A 26,066-nucleotide genomic window follows, 5' to 3' on the forward strand; every position below is an offset into this window, starting at 1 on the left:
ATAAAACAAGCACCTGACCTTTGACTGTAGCCTGGGTGAATATTTCACGACCAGCGGTCATTTTTGATGGGGGAATGTGTCAGTGGGGAAGACAGCTGCAGACGCCTGAATCTTTAAACAGAGGAAACTGTCCGACTGGGTTTCAGCAGATGAGCTCCGACCAGGAAGCTCCGGCAAGAGGAGACCAGCACAGAGCAGGAGGAGGAAGAAGGTAGAGCAGGGGTGCAGTGTGATGCAGAGCAGGAGGAGGAGGAAGGTAGAGCAGGGGTGCAGTGTGATGCAGAGCAGGAGGAAGGTAGAGCAGGGGTGCAGTGTGATGCAGAGCAGGAGGAAGGTAGAGCAGGGGTGCAGTGTGATGCAGAGCAGGAGGAAGGTAGAGCAGGGGTGCAGTGTGATGCAAAGCAGGAGGAAGGTAGAGCAGGGGTGCAGTGTGATGCAAAGCAGGAGGAAGGTAGAGCAGGGGTGCAGTGTGATGCAAAGCAGGAGGAAGGTAGAGCAGGGGTGCAGTGTGATGCAAAGCAGGAGGAAGGTAGAGCAGGGGTGCAGTGTGATGCAGAGCAGGAGGAGGAGGAAGGTAGAGCAGGGGTGCAGTGTGATGCAAAGCAGGAGGAAGGTAGAGCAGGGGTGCAGTGTGATGCAGAGCAGGAGGAGGAGGAAGGTAGAGCAGGGGTGCAGTGTGATGCAGAGCAGGAGGAGGAGGAAGGTAGAGCAGGGGTGCAGTGTGATGCAGAGCAGGAGGAGGAAGAAGGTAGAGCAGGGGTGCAGTGTGATGCAAAGCAGGAGGAAGGTAGAGCAGGGGTGCAGTGTGATGCAGAGCAGGAGCAGGAGGAAGGTAGAGCAGGGGTGCAGTGTGATGCAGAGCAGGAGGAGGAAGAAGGTAGAGCAGGGGTGCAGTGTGATGCAGAGCAGGAGGAAGGTAGAGCAGGGGTGCAGTGTGATGCTCTGAGGTCTCATGGGGAGCTGACTCTGGTGCCTGGCCGGCAGTGCTGACACAGCACCTTTCACCCAGGAAGGAATTTCTCAACCAGAGACGCCACAAACGAACATTTAGGCCCGATATTACCCACTGAATTCAACGCTTATTGAGAAGATCAGCGATTCGTTCACCGCAAGTTGGTGCATTGGCTGCCGTCCACAAGCTCTAAATACTGAGTACAGGTCGCTGTGAGGCGTTCTCTGGAGTGGTGCATAAGGAACACCCGCTCTGGTCTGGTTTTCTACAGGCCACATACGCTAAAGGCGCAGAACATTTCCTCAGATTAGAACCCTTCAGCATATGTTAGGATCTCCATGGCAACAGGACAGAAAACTCAGAAATTGTATTAATTGCCTAGGGTAAAAAAAAAAAAAAAAAAAATCTCTACCACGCTGCCAATGGGATTGGTTTCCAGAGACAATACGACGTGAGTGTAAGAAAGCGTGTGTGCTAAATTCATCGGGTGCGCCTGGGAAGAGTCCTGACGTGGAACTCTCCATCAGAGAGCAAATAAGCAAGGGAGGAGGAGTGGAGTCATTCAGACATAAACACAGGCTAGTGAGCATGTTAGCTAAATCCAAGTGGACCAGTTTTAATCCAATTAGAGGGAAGCGAGCTAGTGGAATGGAGCCACAATCAAACACGAGCATCCATCATGACCGGGACAGAGACAGTCGCTGAGGACTCCGGGGGGGGGGGGGGGAGAACGAAGACTTCCTTGAACTTGGGGCAGGAACAGCCTTTGACAAACACACACTGACTCTTTCACAGAAGAAGAAATACATGGAAAGTTTAGCTTGGTGCGTCAGTGACAAACTTCATGGTAGGTGGACTGAAACTTGCGGTCTGAAGAGAGTGAGTCACTTACGCCGAAAAACGCTAAAATGATGATTCAAGATGATGAATGATAAACGTGTTACAATCGGCTAGCCGAACAGGACTGTCCTCTGATGGAACAAGGAGAGATTCTCCGAAAGACAGTTTGGATTTCAGGGTAGACTCGTGGTTGGTTAAACACCTCTTTGCCTCTCCGCACAGCTCCGACAACAAACCTGTTTTTACATGTCAGACATGCAAGTGGGCTGCCTCTAGCAAGAATAAGAAAGACAAAAAAAAAAATTTTAAACCGATTCAGTCCATCGATGCTTCTCAAGGCCAGTGAGAAAAGCTCGGACCAGGAAAAACTGAAACACCTTAACACAGCAGTGGTGTTTCACCCAAATGACAGTCTGCTGGCAGATACCGAACTAAAAAGGCAAAGAAAGAGAGTGTTTCAGTTACAGGGCAGCATGTTGGAGAACTAAACTCGATGCACAAAATATGTCAAATTTAAGCTGAGCTCACACAAGTGTTGTTTCCATATTTCATGCTCTGTCACGGCTCAGCTGGGCTTGCCTAACCTCGTTAGACTCAGGCACTAGGGCGTGTCACGCTCCAAGAACCACTGAACAATACCTCTAAAAGCTGTGTTGTCAGAGAAACTGTTAAGTGTGTGTGTGTGTATGCGCTTACACACTCACAAAAGCAGTGTTGTGAGAGTCTGAGCGTATGCAGAGTGTGTGTGTGTGTGTGTGTGTGAGTGAGCTCAGCTGACTGAGGCTGAAGTCTGATTGGTGATGGAAACAGAGGCTTGTTGCTATGGGGATGCACGTGAACACAGTGGAAGAGGGTTTTCTGAAACAGTAGTGATCACTGTATGATGAAAACATGTGCAGACAGCCGGTGGGAGTGCGTGTGTGCCTTGCGCGCGAACAAGCGCCCGCATGTATGTGTGTGTGTGTGTGTGTGTGGGGGGGTAGACACTTATCACTACGGAAATAATGGGCAACTACAAAGCGCTCCTAATAGCCGAGACCGAATACCTTTGAAACTGTACAAGACTGTTGAGATATCAAATGAACCTGTCTTAAGCGTCTCCAACTTCCTGGAAGGGCGAATCCGGAGTAACCACGGACACAAGCAGCCACGCAGAGGTGAACATACATGAAAGAACTACATGAAGACAATCTGAATAAATAATGACATCCATTGTAAGGTTATTTGATAGGCCTTTTGAAAAATCAATAACAAACAACCGGAGCATATTGTTCCCCCAGTGACTCAGCAATACCCTCAATACTCAGGAAGGGTTCGATTGCAACCCTCCATTTCTTATTCCAGGAGAGGTGCCAGCTTAACAGAGGATGACTAAACCAACACCAAGGCCAGCGTGCAGCTTTAGCCCCGGGGCGGAGGTGAAGTCCCTGCTCTGGGATGGTGTGTGTGTGTGTGGAAAGAGAGCCGACTGTTTCAAAAGCTATGAGCTGAGGAAGGAAGGCCACTACGTTCGGAGCCAGCCGTCCTGTAGCGTCTCTGACGATGTACGGTCAATGATTCGAAAGACGGACTCAAAGACACCGTGGGAGCGATCCAGGAAAGCTTTCACATTGTTTAAAGCGTTGAGGAGAAACTGACTGTACTCTTTTGAAAGAAGTACAAGAGACAGCCTTCTCTGGAAATGGTCCAAATTATTTATTACACGACAAGGCCTCCACTTTACTGTGCCAACGAGATGTTGAGAGAGAGAGGATGGGGGGAGGGGGGGGACGATTGGTGGATTGTTGGGAGGTTTTACGGGCTACAACGTCATTAATTACCAGCGGTCAGTTTGCGAGAGGGACTCTCGCCATCTGCACAGCAGCGGCCATCTGTTGGCCGGCACATCTCGCAGAGGTCAAATGATTCCCGGTGAAGCCTGTGTTGTGCTCTCAAAAACACTCAGATGATGACAGGATCTTATCGAGGGTGGGACTAGGTCGAAGTCCTACCAAAAACATTGTCACTGTGCAAGTTCATTGTCAGACAAGTTTACCTCGGGGTCAAAGAAGTCGGTTCCAATAAATCTAATAGGCTGTGCAATCCACTCAGCTCTGTGGAAAACATGCAGCCTTGTGGGGGGGGGGGATTTTAGATTTCAAATCCAGCTTAGCCACGTTCTGGACATCAAACAAAAACATTCAAACTGCAACTTTGATTGGATGTTGTCAGATCTGATCTGCATTTAGTCAGACTTTTTGAGAATAGGCGGTCAGACCTACATTCAATAGAGCTTGGTTATGTCATGCTAGGCTAAAGTAAGCTAGACAAGGAACAGGGAGCAGTCTGTTATAGTGCCATCTTTTCAGAGTGCCAGCACAGATTGCTAAAGATAGTGAATACTGACCAAGCAAAGACAACACAGACAAAGCACCAGACTAACAAACACCTATCACAACACCTGCACAACCTCCCCCAGACTCACTGTAAACACTCCTAGTGGCACAATACACACACACACACACACACACACACACTTCTCTCCCCAGTTCAGCAATACATGGCCTAGTTCTTTCCTCTCCGTGCGTCAACAGAACAAGCCAACTCTCCGCCCCAGACATGCCCCTCCCCCGCCCCCCCTCCGGGCACTGTCTCCAGGGGACGCCAGCGTGAGGGCATGAGGTGTTGTCCCCCGCTTGGCCTGGCTGTGGGCCCTTACCTGCGCTCCCGGTGTGGCAGGGGGGCCTGCTGCTGGCGCGTGATGAAGGTGGTGCCCCACACCGGGCTGCTGTGGCTGTTTCTGAGCCAGCCAATAGGAGGCGACGAAGAGTACGGCGTGCTGCGGAACCCATGGTCAGACTCCGTCTCCGCGGTGAGAGACGAGGCGGAGCTCCCCATCGCCACGACGATGGACTTTTAGGGAGGGGGGGGGTAATGTTTTTTGAGGGGTCTTTTGTTTTTGCCTCTTGCCAGTATTTGTCAGAGAAGGAGACTTAGAACACATAGAGTCAGTTTGAGTGAGGGAGGCTGGGGGCAGGAGGCCTGAGGCAGGAGGCTGGGGGCAGGAGGCCTGAGGCAGGAGGCTGGGAGCAGGAGGCCTGAGGCAGGAGGCTGGGGGCAGGAGGCGTGAGGCAGGAGGCTTGAGGCAGGAGGCCTGAGGCAGGAGGCTGGGGGCAGGAGGCCTGAGGCAGGAGGCCTGAGGCAGGAGGCCTGAGGCAGGAGGCCTGAGGCAGGAGGCCTGAGGCAGGAGGCCTGAGGCAGGAGGCCTGAGGCAGGAGGCCTGAGGCAGGAGGGGGCGCAGCACCAGAGAGACAACCCCACTCAGGGGCTGTCAGTCATTGCAAACCTCCAGAAGATACCATTTTTTCTTTCAAAAACGTCCAAAGAAACAACAAACCTCCAACAAACGTTCTTCAAGGGTGATCTAGGAGGCCTCTGGCCCGCACACACAGCACACTGAAAGTCAACAACGGAAAATGACAAGCGTAGCTCAAAGGACTTGGACTCCAGTGTTGTTTCCCTCTCCGGGGTGAAGCAGGTCTTCTTGGTTCCTCCTCCTGCCCCACAGCGTCATGTTTGGGGCATCTCTCTGTCGGGAACTCAGAGGATGACACACTCACAAACACAGGACAGGGCCCGCCCTCACTAAACATCTCCTGGGGAACGCTCAATGCTGAGTTCTAAGATTCGCTTTGATTGTTGAGGGGGTGGGGGGGGGGGGGTCTCCAGAATCCAGCAGAGTTGATTTGGTCATTTACAGAGCACAGGAAAGTAACTTTAAATCTCTTGCGAAAAGTATTTCTGACAGTTTTCTTGTACATAGACTGTAATTCTACTGGCTACGTTCTGGCATTCTGTCGCTTGTATACAAGCATAGCTCATCTTTCAAGTAATTGCAACAGGGACCACAGCTGTTACAGGGGATTAGAGTTTTGGAAGAACACCCTGCTGTATTTTGTACAGGCCCCTAAATTCATCTTTATAACTCCCAGCACTGGATTTGTAAAGGAAGAGGAAACACACGGTTTACAGGAACACAACTGAGCTATTACTAGGCCAATTTAAACATTGAAATTTAATTACACCTAATATTCAAAAAGAGAGGAGGTCCTGTCCACAAAGATCAACTCTACTGAATGGTCAGCAATGTGACATCCCAGGAGTAGTAGTGTTTGAAATCTGCAGTCCTTTGCCAATGCAGAGAAGGCGTGAACCGGGTGACGATCCTGATTTACGCTGCCCGAGTACACAGACTCATTTCTGTCGGATAGTGCTGGTCCCGTTCATCCGCTTGTGGTTTACAGCTTTTAATGGGCCGACCCGTCATTCTCATAACGCAGAACTATGACGGCCCAAGAGACAGTGCATTCCTGAGTGAGACAACCAACAAAAGACTTGTGTTTTCAATACCAATACACAAAACCCCTCAAAAAGGTTCGCCAAAGTCTCACTTTCACAACGACACTTAATATTGAAATAAAAACACGAAAGAGACGCAAATGTTGGCAAGTTTAGACCGCCGACAACGGATGAACCAATATTATATCAAAGAATCCGCTATTTTGCTCATGGTCCTTGCAGTGTAGTTGCACTGATTCACGTAAAACTCATAAAAGGCGCTAATAACAGGCCGAGTGGACAGTTGGGGCTGACAGTGCAAGGTTTGGCAACTAACCGAATTTCTTTAAACATTCTATTTAGCAAGCTATCTGTCCGGTTCCAGCGCAGTCTAGGGATCTGTCCAATGGTGGGTAGCCTAGGCTATTGAACTCAGGATTGCTCACAGCCTACAGAAGCCAAACAAAACGACATAAATTGGAGAGAGAAAAATAATGCTAATTGGAGTTCTCATCCATAATGTTTTCTTTCGCAAATTCCTCTGTATTCCGTCTGGTCCATTCCACTAAGATTTCAACGTTCATGGATTCTGATTCTCGTTGACTTCTATTATGATACATCCTCGCTCCCGCACCCCTGTCGCCTTGGAAATAAAAGACTACCCATCTTACAATGCTCCATCACAGAGCCTGCACGTCTTTGCACTGAGGGCTGTTTTCATTGCATTATATAGCAAAAAAAATTCCATGGGGTTTAATTCTCCCTCTCTGATAAATCCAGTGGACGCAGATGCAATCTCTTGCTAACAGCAGATTACTGCGAGTCAGCAGCGCGCATGCGCATTTGGATATCGAGCAGGGCAAGCTGAGGCTGCGTTCAAGATATCAAAAAGGATGAATCCGCTCTAACAAAGGATACAAGTCTTACTTACAGGGTAACAGAGAGACTGCTGATGCTGTTGATTTTCATCAATTGGGAAAGACAAGGCAAGGTGATTTAGATTGTAATGACACACAACCTCCCGGTCTTCCTGAGACAGCACATCAGCCTCAATATGTCACATTGTCCGTCATCACTTTGTTAATTCATTGGAGAGATGGCATTGCGTGTTGTGTGCCAGGGGAAGTCAGATATGGGTTATGAGAGTAGGAGACTATACCAACCATCACTGCTCAACTGTCCCCTTACATTAAAAAGAGAAGATTTAATACCCCTTCTCTTTCATCTCCTTCTCCTTCATCTCCTTCTCGTCTGAGAGTTGACCTCATTCCTTTCCCCCTCTCTGTCCTCCGTGTTTTGAAACTGTGACAATGCATGGTTAAGGTTCTCCCAAAAAACATTTAACCCACTGCACTTAAGTCTGGTTTCAACAGTTAAACCATAAATTAGTCATGAACAGGGCTGTATCAGAATACCGTATCAGAATTAAATCAGTTCCAGTGTAAAAGTGGCTAGCTTTCCTTCCCGATCCAAACCAAAATGATGCTAAGGACAAGACAAATGGTTGTAGACGGAACAGCATCAGAAACTAAATTCAAGAACAGTAACTATTACATTTTGTATTATAAAATTCACAAGACAAATGTGAACACTTAACAAACCTTTTTATTTGTTCTTATATTTTATATTTGTTTTAAACATGGATCCCCTACAAGTATTCAAATGAATTTGACATAACACACCCCTTTCTTTCTGAGATTTGACTACAACGGGTAGCCCAAGTATGTGCAAATCAAAGTTCTAGAAGAGGAAGTGAAAGATTCTACAGCTCTTTGCCTGACTCTAGTAATGTTTCCCTGTCTTTGCTGGTATGCAGAGAATACTAAACTGGTTCAACTAGGCTGCTACACCTCATATTTCCATAGAAAACATCACTGTTTGAAAGCGCTAACCTTTGATAGCATACACAAAAGCTTAAATCACTTCAAAAAAATGTCACATGGCAATGTGACACTGACATAATGCGCCAAGACAAAGGCCAACACTGCACATTTGAATTCTAAACCATGACTTACAACTGCCTAGGCCCTGTATCCAACCATGAAGGACCAACTGTAAGATTCAGAACATAGTGAAAATGTAAAGATGTTTTCTTTCAAAGCCTGTAGTGACAGAACTGTGAGGCTTTGTTATACTTACAGCCGCACCTGTTTCTGAGAAGCACCTGTCCCTGATGACTCAGATGCCCCAGAGAGATCAAAATATACCAGCTGTGTGTGTGTGTGTGTGTGTGTGTGCGTGTATATGTATGTATGTATGTATGTATGTATGTATGTATGTATGTATGTATGTATGTATGTATGTATGTATGTATGTATGTATGTATGTATGTATGTATGTATGTATGTGCGTGTCTGGAATAGCCTCCCTAGTATGTGTGAAAAAGAGAGATCAGAGTTCGAGAGAGGGAAAGCGAAAGATTGTCCACTGTGAACCCATGCTTCCTTCAGAATAATCCCTGGCACTACCAAGGGAAACCAATCCTCCAAATGAAATACATAAACCCACGGTACACGTAAAAAGGCTATGTAATGCATGAAATCGACATATTTGCAACTGTTTGTGGTAGACCAAATAGCATCCAGTACAAATACCGACTTGCAAAGAAGAGTGAGGAAAGTGTGAATGTTTTAAATACATATTTGTCGTGAGAAGTTGCAATAAAGTTTCAGAAGAAAACTGATATCAAAAACCATGTAACAATTTCATATTTCCTTAGTCTTTCCACGTAACCCATGACACGGCATGAGACCGTGATAGATGAGAACGCCGGGGACACTCTATAGTAAACAAAGACAGCAGTATTAAACGATTTTGGACCGGCATAATCGAAACTGTCAGCCGCCAGTCTGTTCATATTTACACACTGTATGTCGAAAATAGTCTTACCTCAAAATCCGACCGCAAATACCGCCTTTTGAATGTCGAGCGTGTTAACTTTTCGTATCATCCAAAGAGAAGTTATTTTTTGGAAATGTAGTTTGGCAAGCGTTAGCTGCCGACTACTATTCTCAACGCTACCTTTTCACTCCAATGCATATTTTATGTACAGGCTTTAGCCTTCTTGCTATTATGTATATTATGTTTCCAGTCCGTCCAGTTAGCTTAAGGTATTGAAAACTGAAGTGATCATGTACGTTACCTCAAAAACCCCAGGAAAGAGAATCTCTATGGAGCAAATAAAGAGCCAGCGTACGCTTTGTTCGCTGTGTGAGGTACATTGTGGTGCTTGCATCGTAAATTGTCCGTAAAATGTATTCGTGAATACGGGCAGAAGAACGCAATTTCCCATAATCCCATTTATTTCAACAACGAGGATATCCGGCTCGTCATCATTTTACAGATTTCATGTTTGAATTTAGCATTAAGCAATTAAACAGTAAACATGCGAAAAACTTGTAAACAGACGAACACAAACTATAAACTTATGAAGTAGCCAACATTTTTTTTGAAGTTAGCTACATTTTCGGCACATATTTTGTTGGTGTATGTTTTCTATAGACATATTTCGGCTGTTTTGTGCCTTTGCCCTATAATTTCAGGAACATTTGTATTCGTGATTCACACTTACTCGACATATTTTCCATCACAACATTCATATTTTTTTGTTTACAACTGCTATATCTATCACACTCGTCCTGTCCAGCCAGAGCCAGAGGTACGTGGATGGACTCAGCCAGAACATTTAATAGCCTACATTGCCCTCTAGTGGTATGTTTGCGAAAGTTCACTATTGTGAAGATGCGTAGCACAATTTGTATGCTAATAGTTGGGTGTGCTTTGCCTTCGGCAAGGGCACAACCATTGTTATCTCACATATATATTATTATTATTATTTTAGGCTTGAGTCAGCAAATCTATCAATGTCAAATAATTAGACCTATAACAAAACAGGCTTATTTATAGATAAATAAACTAGCAATTATTAGTAAGCCAATCAAGAAAATACAAGATTAGAAAAAGTGTCAAAAAACAACTTCATCAACATGCGTTTTATAACTTATTGATAAGTGACAGCTTTGTCTTTAAGCTGCTGTTAGTGGTAGATCAGATCTGCATCCAAATTGTGTTTAAGTATTTAGCCTTAAAATGTTATCCGGCTGAAGACAAATGTAAATAGGCTTAACAAAAATTATTGTTTATTATGATCAAGTTATAGGTCATATACATTTGAAGTCGTGTAAGATTGTTTGACTTTACAGAGTAAATGCTGTACTTTTTCTTTAAAAAATATAAAATGTCCACAATCCTTGAGCCTTCTTCCATTATATTAATTATAAATAGCCTAACCTATAACAAGTAAGACATTAACATTTTGTCTGAATCTGAATGTAAAAGTCTACCTGCAGAGAGTTGTGCACGGTTGGTTGAAGAAATACTTCAGCAAGGCTACCATTTATTTGAAGAAACGTTTCGCATTAACTCGATTTAATAGGCCATAGGCAATTAATTTGACGATAATTTGTCAGTGTAAGTTGACCTTCTATTGAGGCACAATTGAAATAATTTGGCTAAGCTTATCTGAACTCCGCCGTTAAACGATCTTATGAACTCGGTTCGCCTAGGCCTTCACAGTAGTTGCAACACAGAAAATGCTCAACGTGACATTTTTGTTGGTGAGCACAAAGGATAATCTCCGTAATGCCGGTGTCACTCGGGTTGTTTGAACCTGGGAAAGTTCAAACCAAAGGATTATACTCAGTGAAGTTATGACAAACAATCCTGACTGCTGGGTACTGGTTAATCAGTATTTGTGTTCTTATGCTGTTACATTTTGGGGTTGCCTTTTAAACCTTGATCAATAGACTAATCTGATGATCTCTCAGGCCATAATCTTTAATAACCATCGTTTTTGACGTTAATGGGACAGATAGACACAACGAAAACAGGAAAATTGAATGGGGGGTAGACCATGTGGTTTCTGTGTGCCAGCAATAGAATAGAATCAAGGCGGAGCATGGAGCCTTTGAGGGATGAAACGCGGGCCGAATGAGAGAAACTGGGCGGAGAAAGTTAGACTGTTGGTTTTCACACGTTGCGTTGTGCCATAGTTAACTTTAATTTTAATTTGCCTCAAAGACAGTTTACTACTGTGGATGTTTGTTTGGAAACGTTTTTAGAAACTCTTTAAAACAGTTACTTTGTAAAGGAGAACGGGAATTCCCTTGGAGGAGTTTCTTTGAGAAGTTCTTTGTCAAGAAGGTATGTGATGAGTGAAAACATCTTTATTAATGTGCTGTGGTGGACTCTTTGAAATAAGTACACTTGACTCGCATTAGTTTGACGAGCTACAATTGGGATTTACGAAATGCTTCATACAACCCGTGTAAAATATATGTGCGTTAAAACTTGTGTTGAAATCGGCTAATGAAAGCTATAATTCAAGTCAGCTTTATAGTGTCTGCAAAGGCCAGCAGTTGTGCGTACACTGTTGTCATGACGATGGTACGGAAACATACCCTATGGCACGTTGGATACAATGGACAACTTTTCTATTCAACTAGTCCATACACTAAATCCGTTCTACCGATAATCTTGTGTACAAGATTTAGTCGATATTTTATATCCAGCCAACATGCAAGGAACAGGTGTTAAACTACAATATGTCATTTAATTCAATCGAATGAGTATAACTTAACTGTTGTGACTCCTCTCCTCCATCAATATGGTCACCTATAAAAACTAGTATTGACTAAGTAAATAGTTTACCCCAATGTCCACATTTATTCACTATAAATTAGAGAAATGTGTTGTATCGGTCAAGGTTCAGGGTAAGTAGGGTATGGGGTGAAGGAAACTGTTGGGATAAGGTGTGTCCTGTGTTTATAGCAGACAGCTTGTGACCCCTCTGCTCAGGAAAGGGATGCTTCTAGGCGGCACTGGCCTTTTTTCTTCTTTTTATGGCCGGCACACATGTGGAAATGACAGCTCTGACAATAGGGTCAGGAAAGAGTTAGGGCAAGCAGCCGATTGTCTTGGAGAAAGAGGGAAATACGGAACTGTGAGTGTGTGCGCATTTGTGTGTGTGTTTGTGATATATGTGTGTGTGTGTGTGTGTGTATGTGTGTTTGAGAGACAAGGGAGAAATATAGGCAATAGTAATGTGTGTGTGTGTGTGTGTGTGTGTGAGTTCATACTTGTGAATGTATGTCATGCAGTGTTTACATGAAGACCTATGTATGTCTATAATGTTCAGGTGTGTGTGCAAGTGTGTGTATGAAAAGATGTGTGTGTATGTGTGTGTGTGTGTGTGTGTGTGTGTAGGTTGGAAGTCCGGTGAGATTACGAGGTCATGTGACAGGAAATGCCAGTTCACAAGGGGCTTTCCTTTGTTGCCCGACAACAAATGATGTAATGATTGGACCAGTCAGACCTATCTAACATGATGACAGGGCTAAGTGACAAACAGGAAATGAGCCTCCACTCTGCTGAGTGTCTGATCAGTTTACGATGCCCCAGCACACTGGTTTTACAAGCTTGAATCTGATCTGTCTCATTGCGTATGGAAATGTAAGGGGTATCAAAGGTGATAAATGTCACCTTGCACTCAGAAGGGCCGTAAATCACTTTTACCACAGCTTGTTGTGTACTTTCACTGTCTGCCTGTCTGTCTCTTTCTCGTGCGCTCACTCTCTCTTTCTCTCTCTCTGTCTCTCCATCTATTTCGATCTCTCTCTCCCTCTCTCTTTCCATGCTGTTTCTCTGTCAGAGCACGCATTAACGCCTCCTGCTCCTGAGTAGGCCTGGCCCTGAGGGCACCCTACACACACACACACACACACATACACACACACACACACACACACACACACATACACACACATACACACACACATACACACACACCCATACACACACACACACACACACACACACATACACACACCCATACACACACACACACACACACACATACACACACACATACCCACACATACACTCGCACACAGACACACACACAGAATAGAGGAGGTTAAATGAATGCATCAGAGATACATCTGTTTCCTATGCATGTTTGATACATTGGGCAGGTCACGGCTGCTCATTCCTCAGAGTTACAGTACAGATCAGTATGCATGACTAGATGGAAGACTACAAGATCCGAATGAAGAAGGCTGCGATGAGAAGGTGGAGTAGAGTCTGGGCCGAGCACACAAACACACCGACCGTCGGGGGTTTGAATGAAAAAGCGATTTAGTGGCACTTAACTTATAGAGGCATCTTCTGGGACATTGCATATCCTCTTATAGTCCTGTTATGTAACATTCATAGACCCCCAGGGCTATTGGCAGAGGATACAACACAGGCTTGAAGACTATCGATATTTGGTGATATATATTCTAAGCACATTACAGCTAAGGGACATGAAACAGCTTTATTTACATCTTTGAAGAACCTGCTTGCTTGAGGGTGCAGTTAGACTGAACAAGCTTCCTGATATTGCTGATTATGTACACTACAGGTACAAACGTATTCCATCACTTGAGGTTCCAGAAGATTCCTTTTTCATCAAAACAGTATTTAAGAGAGCTTCTCCACACCCGTGTCTGTGTATACGTTAGTATATCATTAATAAATATTCTACTCTGTTCCATCACTGCAGCTGGACCACCCTTGCTGCCTGCTTCATCTCAGTGTTCCCATACAGCTGGGCTGAGTCTTATGTGGTCTAAAGAACAGTGCGCCCCACAGTTCAACCCAATGTTCCCCCTCTCTCAGGCAGATGCTGAGTCTAATTGCTCAGCCAGCTCCGGGCCAAGGAGAGCCCCACCACTGGAGAACACTTTAAGCAGGTGCTGTGCCTGTGAATCATTCTCTGCATAATTCTTCAGAATTAACACACGCATAATATTAGGAATTGTAATCATGAAATGTTTGGAGAAGTTGGGGGTGCTGACTGGAAGATGAATGTGTGCTGTTACTTGTAGGATGCTCATAGGGAAAGTTGTGCGTACTACCGCCATGGTTAGGGTTAGAATATGGTCTCTCTATCCGTAATCCTACAACAGGTATAGGGTTAGGTGTGGTAGCAGAGTCAAAGTAAATATTAGGGTCACTGCCTAGCCATAAACCTGACCCTAAGATTTTTAAGGGTTAGGGTTAGGTTTAGCTTTTTGGCTAAGGTTAGCGGTGACCCTAATGCTGACTTTGACTCTGCGACCATGCCTCACCTCAAACCTGTTATCAGGGATAGAGTTAGCCATAACCCAACCCTAACCTTAAACATTCTAGGGTTAGGTCCAGGTTTAGGGTTAGTGAGAGTAGGAGAGAGGCTACAGTTCGGGTTGAGAGGTTACCAGCGTGATAAATCAGTGGTCCCAGGGACATCTACTCAAAATCCTATCCTCAAAGAAGGGTGCGGGGGAGGAGAGGGGATGGAAGGGTAAAAAGAGATGAAGAAGAACTCGAAAAGGCAGCGACCGAGTGGGAGATTGAGAGAGACAAAGAGAGGGGGGAGAACAGGAGAAGATAAGAGGTGAGAGGTAAAGGGAAGAAGTAGTGAACCCTGAGATCAGGGATGCCTCACTGACGCCTCCCAAAAGAGGGATGACAGTTAAATTGGTTCAAGAGGCCCCCCCCACTCATCACTCAACCCCAGGGGTCAGCATGGGCCTCCTCCCTCTAAGCCCACCAGAGCCACCCCCAGGTGAACACTGACCCACCAAAGCCTCCATCAGCTGCATGCTAACTAGCCTCTCGCGTCTGTGTGTCTGTAGGGATGGGCCGTAGGACACCATGATTGGATGACCACGTCAACTGCCGGACCCTGATGGACTCACGATGGAGGATCTGAGAGGGTAAGATAGTACATGCTTTTTTTTATTATCACAGTGGTCTCAGTGACAAGCTTGTTTGTGTACGACTGTGTGTGTTAATGTTTTTGCCATGGTAAGTTCCTCTTTCTTGTGGTCTTTCCAGGGACCGTCGCGGTTGCGGTTGTTGCAGACATGACATCACGGTTGATGATGTGTTTTATAGGCGTGCACTATTAAACTGGTAATACATTTCAGAATGCCACCAGGCTATTTGAAGGCTGTGCTATCTGACTTTGTAATAGGCCAGGGCTCAATACTCTTTAGAGTTATATCCCAGGGCAAATCCGTCTGCTTCCAACAGCTATTTTGAATAAAGACTTTAAAGAGCTTCCAATTTTATTGGTTTTTGTAGCGTCGGGGTGTAACTGCCGAAGTTCAATTTTATCATGGTTATCTGAGATAAGGAAATAAAGGTTACATGTGGATCTAGTTGTTTCTCACGTTTACTGCCGTCAAAGACGTCTTAACAGGATTTAAACTTTAGCGTGGTAGTAGTGCAAGCCAAAGCTTAAGGCTCAAACGCTTCCCCTTCCTTCCTTCCCTTCCTTCTGTCTTTACTCTTAAGCAGATATCTTGTGTCTGGTTCTTAGGACAGTTGATGTGGGACTTGGAGGTTTATAGTCTGGATGTTATTTATAGCTAATCACTTTATTTTTAACTACTGAGACCTAAATGCTTTCCAAACTGTCAGGAATGCCTGCTTTTCACACACACACACACACACACACACACACACATACACACACACACGTGCGCACCTTAATCACCACATTCCCCTGACCACTGGGAGTGGTGAGTCAGCAGAAAGTGGAGCGCCTCAGTGTGATGCCCCAGAGGAGTGATAAGCCAGCTGTCTCACGGAAAGGAAGCTTCTTAAAGGGCTGGAGGAGTGGAAGGAGCAGAGGTGGGGGTAAAGCCTTGCATACCTCCAGTTCTCTGTGGAGCCTCCTGCCCACAGCCCAACAGAGATGCTCTCTTATCGCCTCAGAGCCCTCTCTGACACTCACAACCTTCTGACAACCTCGTTTTTAACCAACAAGCCTCCCAGCTGAAGGGGAAAGCCTGGAAAAACATTTACATTTAGTCATTTGGCAGACGCTCTTATCCAGATCCAACTTCTAGTAAGTACAGGGACATTCTCCCCGAGGCAAGTAGGTTGAAGTGCCTTGCCCAAAGACACAACGTCATTTGACACGGACGGGAATCGAACCACAAACCTGATTAATAGCCCGAAAGATTGCGCAGCATTGTCTTTTGGCTCTTGAACCTTCAAGGCTCTCGATACGTCACGATGACCCACTCAGAACCTTCGAGAACCCGTCGATACAAACGTCCTTTTCCACATCAGCAGGCTGTGGAAAGCGCTCATGATCACACGGCCCTCCTCCACCTTCCAACTCCAGCTGCTGCTGTTCAGCTGCCAGAGAGCTTCCTGTATGGAGCTTCCTGTATGGAACTTCCTTTATGGAGCTTCCTGTGTGGAGCTTCCTGTGTGGAGCTTCCTGTGGGGAGCTTCCTGTGTGGAGCTTCCTGTGTGGAGATTCCTGTATGGAGCTTCCTGTATGGAGCTTCCTGTGTGGAGCTTTCTGTATGGAGCTTCCTGTAGGGGCCGTGCATGGCTGGGCCTCCTCCCTGCGCTCCGTCTCTGCGCTCCGTCAGGGAGTCGTGTTGTGATAGCACCGAGCCAGATAAGAAATGAGAGCCGCACCTGGAAGCATTCATTACATGTCGACTCCTCCTCTTCCACTTTCAACACCCGCTGACGATAACGACATAGGATCTACGTTGTGTTGCCACTGATGTAAGTGCGGGCGCGCGCGCGCGTATGTGTGTGGGTTTGTGTGTGTGTGCATTTGTGTGCGAGTGTGTGCCTGTGCATGTGTGTATGTGTGGCTCCTGTCATGGATCACCTGTATTCATATTCATGCTGGCTCAGAGCCAGGTCTCTGCTTCTTCTCCTGAATCAACACTGACACATCAGTCATGTCTGAATTATTACCTCACTCTCCCCCACCCTCTTCTCAAACACACTCACACACAGACACACACCTCCTTATGATGAGGTTACAAGCCGACCCCGCGCCCGCTCTGCGCACGACACACCAGGAGGCGACAGCCGGCTTGCGTAAACTCCACTTCCTGTGAGTCAGCGCTGAGTCATGGTGCGGTGCCAGGGGGCTCGGCCACTTCCATCAGCCACTCTCATCACCACGGTAATGGAGTTGCTGCTCTTCAAACGCAGGATCAAAGGGAGAACCAATACTGGACTGACGTATGCGGGCAAGACAAATGTTACTGCTGGGTCAACTGGCCTGTTGCAAGATCACGCTGATTCTAATTAGTCCACGGCTGTGTGTTTTCCTGTGGAGATTGATTGCTGTGTGTGTGTGTGCGTGTGTGTATATGTTAATGTGTGCATGTGTGTTCACCCATTGTGATTCAGTAGATAGACACTAGAGGGCGATGTTCACTGTGTTTTGGATGTGGAGCTGGTTAGTTGGGGAGACTGTTGATTGAAGGAGACTTTGTGCTTAATATCCACAAAATTATCTAAATTGAACAGAGACATGAAAGCAGCGTTTTCTTTGAAATCCTGCATTATGTTAATATACTGCTAATGAGAGTAGCAGAAACTGTCAGCGGGCTTCGTGTGTGTGTGTGTGTGTGTGTGTGAAGGGTACACGGCTCTTGATACTCATGACCGTCCTGTTGGTGGGTCTCCTTGGTTTAGCGCTCGACTGTGTGATGTCATCACAGTATAACAACCCACCAGGATGTGTTATGAGAGCACCATGGGTTCACAGCTATAGCCAGTGTTTGTGGCAGCCTGGCAAGGCAGCCCATTCACTGGTATTTCACTACATCAACTCTCTAGTGAACGATATGCTTCAGGACAATGTAGCCTAGAAGAACATATCTATGGTTGTTTTAACCCCAGACACTGTTTTTCAGCAGTCTCAAACAGGATCTTTGTCACTAAAGCAGCACCTACTTTAGATACAAGCCTCTGTGGGCCCATTAGCAGTCTCTCACACCAGGCTGTCCCCCCCCCCCCCTCCTAAAGAGCCTAAGCAGTCTGCTTCGACCTAAACCTGGACTCTTTTCTGTGTACCACGTGACAGGGAGCTGTCCAGGGGGTTGTACACATCTTCAAGTATCATAGTAAAGCTTTCAACGCACACGACTGAAAGATGATCTGAGGATATCTGAGCGCTTTGTTTGTATAGTGATTCTGAGGAGATTTGCGGCCTGCTTTAGGAATGCAGGTTGTCCACAATGTTTCCTGGTCTCAGCCCACCCCGACACTGGATTTCTACCAGAAGGCTGGATTACATCAACTACTAACCAACAGACTAGATCACGACAACCCTGCAGTAAACCAAGCCCTCATACTCAACCACTTACACCCACCAGAACACAAAACTAGACCTAACCACATCCTTCCAGTCTAGAACGACCCTGCAATCTCAAACCACAGCCTTCCTGCGACATGGCCGACCAGCTCTCCGTAACGCATCACTGCCTCAAGAACAAGACGGAATGTTCCTTTGACCGGGAAGAGAGTGGCTGGGAACAGCGCTAGGTGGCCTGGGATGCTCCGTGCTGTTTGAAGAGGCTGCCGGCATCTCTCTTGTCCCTCGGTGTCCCTCTGTGTTTCTGCAGTGTCACTGTACTGTACCTCCGTTTTGATGATAAAGACTGAGACACTCGCTCTTCCTGCTCTGCACTAGTCCTCCCTCTGAACCTCTCTAACTCTCTCTGTCTTTCTCTAAGTCTCTGTCTCTCTGTCTCAAACTGTCTCTGTTTCTCTCTTTCTCTAAGTCTCTGTCTCTCTGTCTTTAACTCTGTCTCTAACCCTATCTCTCTGTCTCTCTCTGTCTCTCTCTCTCTCTCTCTCTCTCACTATGCCATTTCTCAGTCTGGTCCGTCTGTCCTCCCTGGTGATACCCGAATCCCCTCCCCAGCTGTCCTAACCCTGTCCTAACCCTGTGCTAGCCCTGTCCTATCCCTCTCCTAACCCTGTCCTAACCCTGTCCTAACCCTGTCCTAGCCCTGTCCTAACCCTGTGCTAGCCCTGTCCTATCCCTCTCCTTACCCTGTCCTAGCCCTGTCCTAACCCTGTCCTTACCCTGTCCTAACCCTGTCCTAATCCTGTCCTAACCCTGTTTTACTGCAACTGTTGTACTGAGGGTTATCCATCCATCACCTCAGCCATCCATCCATCTGTCCCTCAATCTTTTTTATCCTCGTTCAATTTGAACAAATTGCTAATTGAATAAATGTAAATTTGCCACAGTTCACCCTTACACATGTTGATGCTGACACACTGATTAACATGCAAGACAGTCGACCATGGGAGGGGGTTTGACTTGACACCAGTCATGACCCAACACGTTGTGCATTGCACTACAATCTACATGTGAATATGGATTAGTTCAGAGGAAGCCCACTGGTGCGTCTAAGCTCATAAGTCATGTCCCTGATGCTAAGAAGCAGAGTGCTGTGTGAATGCGGCATTTAGTAGATCAATTATGCCAGACTCTTTTTCCAGGTTTTGCAACGCTTGTTCCTGGCAAGCCGTTGGTTTTCAGATCTGTGTGTGTGTGTTATGTAAGTGTGGGTGCGTTTCTCAAGGAGAGTTTTTTTGTCCGTGTGTGTGTGTGTGTGTTTCAGAAGTATCACAGCTTGTTTCCAAGGGTGTTTGGGGCATAGCTGGGATGTGTCATGTCTCCCTGCTGATAGCTAACATCTTCTCATCAAACTGTAAACTTCCGCATCTCTCTCCGAGGACACACAGACACTCTCTCTCTCTCTCTCTCTCTCTCTCTATGTTTCTCTCTCTCTAACTCTCTCTCTCTCTCTCTCTCTCTCTGTTTCTCTCTCTCTAACTCTCTCTCTCTGTCTCTCTCTTACTCTCACTCTCTCTCTCTGTCTCTCTCTCTTACTCTCTCTCTCTCTCTCTCTGCGGCTTGTTTGTACTCACAGGAAATAAGGATCTAAGAGTGTGCTTCTGAAGTCCCAGTCATAGTGTGTGTGTGTAATATATTGAGATCTAGTGCGTGGACTATAATTGTTGACAGGATTCAGTATATAGACACACACGCACACGTGGACACGCACGCACAAAACACAATCACCCTCCGCAGGTCAACCTCTTAAGGAACGGAACAATAAAGCCTGTGGGAGCTGACACTGGCAGAGCTGACGTCAACCCTGCCTCCTTCCCCCCCCCCCCCCACACACACACACTCACACACACACACACATCCTCATCAGTCTGAATGAATCACAGGAGGGTACATGGAGGACGTCAACAAAAGAAGACGCCAAAAACAAAACGAGCGGTCCTTCAATCTGAGGACAATAGATAAGATAAGATATACCTTTATTTGTCCCACAATGGGGACATTTGGGCAGTACAGCAGCAAAGTGGACAGAAGAGTAAATGTAGAAATTTGTAAAGTTAGTACAAGATATAATAAAAAGATCACTTAAATATAATTATTGCACGGTGAGTTATTGCACTTTAAGTGTATCCATGAATGATTTTGAGTGGTTGAGTCCTGTTGTTCTAAGACACTGCGTGTGTCTTCATCTGTGTTATTGAATGTGTCATTTTATATAAAAGAATACCAGGCTTTGTAAAAGACAAACAAAGCCGTTTCTAAAGCAGACATGATGTCCTGTGTCCAGGTGGACCAAAGCAGTTCATGTCAACAACAAGGTTTGAGAAGCCAAGCTTGTTTGAGATCAACAACACAGTCACCGACAGAGACTCTTGCATCTCAATTAATCACCAAGGGGGACATTGATTTGCCCTCAGTCGGTACAGATTAGCCCGGAAAACCACCGCTGGGAAGCTGAAACTTCAGAAGGAGTGGGAATATTGACAGAAAGATCAGGGTGAATGTTTAAACCAAAGACCGACTGAAGTATTTGACAGAACAAAGCAGAACAAAGTGAGTTTCATAAGAGAAGAACTTATAAAATGTGTATACGCACACACACTTGCACATTATCACCCACAGACACTTTACAACACACACACACACACTCCACACACACTCTGCACTCTCCAGTCGCGACTCAAGGTCATTTTTAATTGGGCATAAATAAGTCTCTTTGTCTTGGACTGTACAACAGTAGTCCCCCTTCGGAGTGGTGGTGAACTGACTGATGGGAGTTTTGGTTAGGGGGCTCCTCCCCACCCTCACCCCACCCCACCCCCCCTCCCCACCCCCCTACCCCCCTCCCCACCCCCTCAAGCCTTGGCAGAAGCTCATGACTTATTCATCCTGGCCCCAGACCAGGAAGCCTACGATTTATGGCCAACAGACTCTGGAGGGGAGGAGATAGGTGGGAGAGGAGGAGGGGGGGGGGGGGGGTGGGGGTGGAGGGAGATAGGAGGGAAGGAGAAGACATGAGGGAGAGGAGGAGGAGGACATTGGAAGAGGGGAGGTGATGGGAGATAGGAGGAGATGGTAGGGGGCTGGAGGAGGAGAAATGAGGAGATAAGAGAGAGGGACATGGAGGATTCAGGTAGTCTTGGAGAAGTCATGCAGTTTAGTTCCACATCCTCCAGGCCAAACCTTTCCATTCTCTCTGAAGATGATTAATTCAGGAGCATTGGGGGGGGGGGGTGGAGAACACTGTGGGTTGGCTGGTGTGTGTGGAAAAGTGTTAAACAGCTCTCTTACAGTTTCTAAAGAAAGAGCTAGAATATGAACTGGGGAAATGATTAAGGACTTTGTGTGTGTGTGTGTGTGTGTGAAACCATTTGATTGAATATCCCTTATGTGAGTTTGCAGACCAAAATACATTTACATTTATGCATTTAGCAGACGCGTTTATCCAAAGCGACTTCCAAGAGAGAGCTTTACAAAAGAGCATAGGTAACTGATCATAACAACGAGGTAGCCCCAAACATTGCAAGCAGCCAAAACATGAAGCATACATTGTGAAAAACCAAAAAAGTGCCAAAGGGAAGAACCATAAAAGCATGCAGTTAAACAAGTTACAATTAAACAACATGAAACTCAAAAGGTGCAAGTACAATTAAAGTAAATAGATAAATAGATACCATGTCTAAAGATAAATAGACAGAGAGAGAGAGACACACAGATGAATGGACAGATTCAAAGTTCAGATGATCTCTCCTGTGTGCCTGTGATGTTCCTCTGCCTTCCACGCCGTGGCGTGAAAGGTCACAGATCGATAGGTTCTTCCTGCTGCAGCAGACAGGAGAGCAGGTGGGGAGGTGGAGGGGGAGGGGCTTGGCAGTATGTGGGCAGCCTCTGATCTCAATAGGCCAAGGCTGGGGCCGGATGGAGGCTAGGGCCTGGACCTTGTGTGGAGGCTGGGGCTGTGTGGAGGCTAGGGCCTGGACATTGTTTGGAGGCTGGGGCTGTGTGGAGGCTGGGGCTGTGTGGAGGCTGGGGCTGGCTCAGACAGGCCACTACCTCCTACTAGGAAAACAATAATACCAGGATGTCCTAGTCCTGTTTTGGTGCTCTCAGACCCCCAACCACCGTTAGGAGAACTTTGTGTCTGTGTGTGTGTGTGTGATTCTCATCTCACACAGTGGAGGAAGTGTATGTTGTGTGTGGTGTGTTCTCAAAACATAGAAGTGACAAGAACAGTACATGAAGGCCCCATGACAGCCACCTGGGGGAGTTGGGCTCAGCCTGTACCTGAAGCAGGTGTTCAAACAGTCCTCCCCTGGACTCCCTGCTCATGGCACTGCTGGGCTCTCTGGAGACACATGTACATGTAGTCATTTAGCAGACGCTCTTATCCAGAGCGACTTACAGTAAGTACAGGGACATTACCCCCGAGGAAAGTAGGGTGAAGTGCCTTTCCCAAGGACACGCCGTCATTTGGCACAGCCGGAAATCGAACCGGCAACCTTCTGATTAATAGCTCAATTCCCTAACCGCTCAGCCATCTGACCCCCTTAAGCCTTTGTCCAAGCTTTTCACATTGAAGATTCTTTCTCTTTGTGAATGAGGTCCTGTGACTCATTGTGGATGAAGTCCAGTTATTTGTTGTGAATGAAGCCCGGCCAATTGTTGTGGATGAGGTCCAGGGATGATTCTTTGTGTGTAATATTCTGGCTTCGAAACGAGATGAGCTGGAAGAAGGATAGAAGATAAAACAGGGAGAGAGGAAGAGAGTGTCCGAATAAAAGAAGAAAGACGAGGACACTGAAAAGGGTGGGTGGGGTGGGGTGGGGTGGGGGTGGGGTGGGGGTGGGGGTGGGGGTGGGGGTGGGGGTGGGGTTGGGGTGGGGTGGGGGTGGGGTGGGGTGGGGTGGGGCGGGGGTGGGGTGGGGGTGGGGTGGGGTGGGGTGGGGGTGGGGTGGGGTGGGGTGGGGTGGGGGTGGGGGTGGGGCGGGGCGGGGCGGGGCGGGGCGGGGTGGGGTGGGGGTGGGGCGGGGTGGGGTGGGGTGGGGTGGGGTGGGGTGGGGGTGGGTGGGATTGGGGTGGGGTGGGGTGGGGTGGGGTGGGGTGGGGGTGGGGTGGGGTGGGGTGGGGTGGGGTGGGGGTGGGGTGGGTTGGGGTGGGGTGAGAAATGGGAGAGAGAAGAGAGAAAAGAAAGAGGTGGGGAGCAAACAGAGGTGCAGTTGAAAGAGGAGAAGGAGGGGCAGAAAGAGGGAGCTGGATCTCTTTTCTGTGGTGTGAGCACAACAGAGGAAATATTGATGGTAATTATAGCACACACGCAGTAACGGACACAAACATACATGCACTCGCCTACACGCACGTGCATGCACACACACACACACACATACACACACACACACACACACACAGTGGGAGAGAGCAGATAATCCCTAAACTGTTGATGGAGACCTTGCTGATGAGTCATAAAGGGATTGGCATGGTTCATCCTCTGTGTGTTCTGATCCTCAGCCCATCCTCTCCTCCCCATCTCTTCTCTCTCTCTCTCTCTCTCTCTCTCTCTCTCTCTCTCTCTCTCTCTGTCTCCTTCTCCCTCTCCCTCTCCCTCTCCCTCTCCCTCTCCCTCTCCCTCTCCCTCTCCCTCTCCCTCTCCCTCTCCCTCTCCACTCCCTCTCCATTCCCTCTCCCTCTCCTCTCTTTTCCCTCTCCCTCTTCCCTCTTCTCCCTCCCTCTCTCTCTCCCTCTCCTCTCTTCTTCCTTTCATCTTCCTCTTCTCTCCTCTCTTCTCCCTCCCTCTCCTCTCTTCTCCCCCTCGTCTTCCTCTCCATCTTCTCTCCTCCTCCCCTCCTCAGTCTCCCCTCCTCCAGAGTGAGTGCGAGAGTAGACGAGTGTTCAAGTGTGTGAGGATCCATGTGTATGAGTGTTCAAGTGTGTGAGGATCCATGTGTATGAGTGTTCAAGTGTGTGTTTCTCTGTGATCTGCCAGCTTTTGCTCTCAATGGTAATACACTGTCAGCTGAGTCTTCTTCCCAGACTGCGATGTTGTTGGCCTCCATCTCTGAGAGGAGGAAGCGACTCTGATTAGTCCTCTGGTATGGGAATCTTACTGTATAATCTCCAAGTTGCTACATTTCCATGTGAATAACACCAACCAACCCAGCACCACTTACATCATCTCTCCTATTGAAGTGTGTGTTCATTCACGCATAAACACACACACACACACACACACACAACTAGGATTTGGTTTTTCTGTAAACATTTCTCCATTCAATAGCACCAGTCAACAGTGTCAATACCAATGGAGCTGATGTCTTTTATCTGTGTGTGTGTCTGTGTGTGTATTTGTGTTGTAATGCATATGAACATTCCTGTGTTTCCAATGGTGGATTCTGTGAATAATGTCACCATAGTGTATGTTTGTGTGTGTGTGTGTGTATGTGAGAGAGTGAATGACTAATCCCTATGGAAGGAGAGCTAGCTAGCTGCTACGGTAATTAGTAGAGGAAGCTATTTCCAACTGTCAAACGCTCCCTTGCTGTTTCCTTTGTCACATCCACTGTGGAGAGCAATGGTGTATGGAAGAGGCTGGTGTGTGTGTGTGGGGGGGGGGGGGGGAGTCAGACAGAATCAAAGAATGTGTGTGTATATGTGTATGTTTGTGGAACGGGGTTTGCAAATTTGCAACTGCTGTTGCCTGTACAGTATGTGTGTGTGTGTGGGGAAAAAGGTATTGCAGTGTTTCTGTGTGTGTGTGTGTGTGTGTATCCTGTCACCAGACGAGCTACTGTAGCAGCTGGGTGTTGGTTCTGTGAGGCGAGAGGATTCCTATTTGATGTGGGTACCCCCACCAGCCCTAACCCTCACTCTCACCCAGCCCACCTCCACCCAGACCCCCACCCTCACCCAAGTCCTCATCCTCAGCCAGATTCTCCTTCTCACCCCAACCTTCAATGATTACCCTCCCCACTTGGTCCATATTAAGTGTATAAATGGCTGCACCGCTTTGCGTAAACACACACACGCTTCCTGTGACTGATACAGTATAAAATAAACCAATGTATCAATGATGATCTGGATGAATCTCTGGAGGAATAATACAGTTAGCTATTTATAGTCAAGACCTCCAGAATGTAATTGCAAGCCAGAGACAGTGTATCTGACTGATAGTTGTAGCCCAACTCCGGATGTCAGATTACCCTGCGGAAAGATGTGCGCACACACACAATCACACAAACACTCGCATGCGCACACGCACAAACACACAAGTGTAAGTACAAACATTTTTACAGTGCAGCTGCTGGAACTGATGATATACTACCTGAGTGACAGTCCAGATACTGTTCTCGCATGCTGACTCTGTGAGATACACACACACACACACACACACACAGACATAGACACACACAGACAGTCTCTACATATATTCCACTCCCCTCTCCTGTATCTTTAAGATCTAAACTGGGTCTGCCACCCTGCTTTCACTCCCTCGTTTCTAGTCTAGCTATGTAATGAATGATCAGGAGTTGTTTTATGCGTGTGTACATATGCACGAGTGTGTGTGTGTATTCCCATGATCCGCGATGCTGTTGTCAAGCTGCTTTAATGCATGCAAGGTCTCCAGGTCTCAATCGATAGCCTGTTCCTGGGAACAAGGCCCGCCCACACCTTTCACACACCTCACCAGCTGCCCCGCTGTTCCCTTCCCCCTGCACACACTGAAGCAGCGCCGCATCACAC

The 26,066-nt window shown here is 46.9% G+C and overlaps 1 protein-coding gene and 1 long non-coding RNA gene across 2 annotated transcripts in view; one reads left to right on the plus strand and one right to left on the minus strand.

Annotated features, from left to right (window-relative positions):
- Positions 1-9,274, minus strand: part of capn15 (calpain 15) — a 40,729-nt gene extending 31,455 nt beyond the window's left edge. Inside the window, exon 1 of the mRNA XM_084670461.1 lies at positions 8,999-9,274. The gene's annotated coding sequence lies outside the window, so the exon portion shown is untranslated. The remainder of the gene's footprint in view (positions 1-8,998) is intronic.
- Positions 9,275-11,017: 1,743 nt separating this feature from the next.
- LOC146259491 (uncharacterized) lies at positions 11,018-15,237 on the plus strand. The gene is made up of 4 exons (XR_014729589.1): positions 11,018-11,311; positions 13,829-13,902; positions 14,827-14,907; positions 15,029-15,237. It is a non-coding gene; the product is annotated as an uncharacterized LOC146259491 (long non-coding RNA).
- Positions 15,238-26,066: the final 10,829 nt, after the last annotated feature.

Source organism: Hypomesus nipponensis, chromosome 13 (genome assembly GCF_054491055.1).
Source record: "Hypomesus nipponensis isolate SF chromosome 13, ASM5449105v1, whole genome shotgun sequence".
Classification (NCBI taxonomy): Eukaryota; Metazoa; Chordata; class Actinopteri; order Osmeriformes; family Osmeridae; genus Hypomesus; species Hypomesus nipponensis.